The sequence below is a fragment of the Trichechus manatus genome, unplaced genomic scaffold, assembly GCF_000243295.1.
Source record: "Trichechus manatus latirostris isolate Lorelei unplaced genomic scaffold, TriManLat1.0 scaffold00152, whole genome shotgun sequence".
In the NCBI taxonomy this organism is placed as follows: domain Eukaryota; kingdom Metazoa; phylum Chordata; class Mammalia; order Sirenia; family Trichechidae; genus Trichechus; species Trichechus manatus.
In genome coordinates this window covers 1,908,260-1,909,760 of record NW_004444088.1, presented here as the reverse complement: position 1 = coordinate 1,909,760, position 1,501 = coordinate 1,908,260, and positions in this window count along the sequence as shown.

The following is a 1,501-nucleotide window of genomic DNA, read 5'->3' as shown; positions in this document are numbered from 1 at the left end:
TCCATTTCTGAAAGCTTGTTGTTTATCTTTTGGATTTCCAATTGTTGTCTTTGTATAATTTCTAGTTGTGAATTTATTTTAGCATTTTGTTCCTGCATCATCTTCCTGAATTCTTCCTATTTTTTGTCTGTATTTTCCATGAATTTGTCTATTTTTTCCTCATGTTTGTCAGATTTTTGCCACAGTTCTTGGAGAATTCCATGTATTAGAGATTTGAGTTCCCTATGAGGTAGTTCTAGTGCATTTTCTTTCACAAGAGAGTCATCTGGTGTTTTATTTTGGATGCCTAATGGAACCATCCTGTCTTGTTTTTGTAAATGTTTAGATATTGTCTGCTGTTTTCGGGGCATTCAGTAGTTATTTTTCTCATTTATTGATTGTAGATTTGTTTGTTTCTTCCCTTTTCTAAAAAAAAAATTTGACTATGTCTGAGCAGTCGGACTGTGTGTTCTTTGTTGTTTGCCCCTCTGTGCGCTCAATACTTTTCACCTCCTTCTCTAACTGGCAGTGTCAGTCACTCAGATATGGTACAGAAGGGCAGGTGTAACTGAAGAAGAGTTACTGGGATGGGTTGTTTGTGGCACTTACTACAGCCACCAGAGCGGGTCGGTAATCAGTGCAGGTCAGGTTCCAGTAGGCCATGCCCGTGCTGCTTGGTGGTGTGATGTCAAGCGCACGGTGCAGGTAGGCAGTATGCAGGGGGGAGATTCTTATGTGTGGAGCTACGATGGATATGGGAGAGAGGAGAGAGGAACAGGAGCCAAAAACATACAAAGAAACAAGAAAGAGTGCTAGGGGAGCTTGCCATTGGAATGGAGAGATGAGAGACTATGAAATGGAGAGAAACAGAAAGGGGAAGAGGAAGAAAAGAAAGAATGAATAAATAAACATCAGAAAGATTAAAGAACCGCAAAGTTCCCAGGGATCCCACCAGTGCAGCTATGAGATCTGGGGAAGTCACTTTCAGGTGTTGCAATACAGCCTGGCTAGAAGGCATAGAGGTATACAATGCTTGGTATTCAGGGATCAGAAAGAGAAGGAAGATATATAGAGATAAGAAACTGAGCAATGAAGAAAGACAAAAAGGGAAAAAGTGGGAAAATAAAACAAAACAAATAAAAAAAAAAAGGAATAACAAAGACCCCCCAAAAACACAGAAAAAAAAAACCAACCTAAAAAGAAATGCTCTCAGGGATCCCTCTGCACGTCTGTGGAAGCTGAAGTGGAGTTCCTTGCCACGCAGCTCTGCCTGTCCAGAAAGGGCTCCCAACTCAAGAAAAGGAAAAGAAAACAAACAAACAATTCAAAACAAACAAAAGAACAAAAGCCTCGGGATCCCACCAGCACAGTAGCCCAGACCAGGAAGCAGCTCCACCCTCGAATGGAGCTCTGCAGGCCCTCAGGAAGAAGCAAAGATGGCACACGGAGCCAGGCACTCGAGCAAAAGGAGGGGGAGGTGGCGAGAGGAAAGCAAGAAATCAAAAGAAGCAGAAAAAAAAAA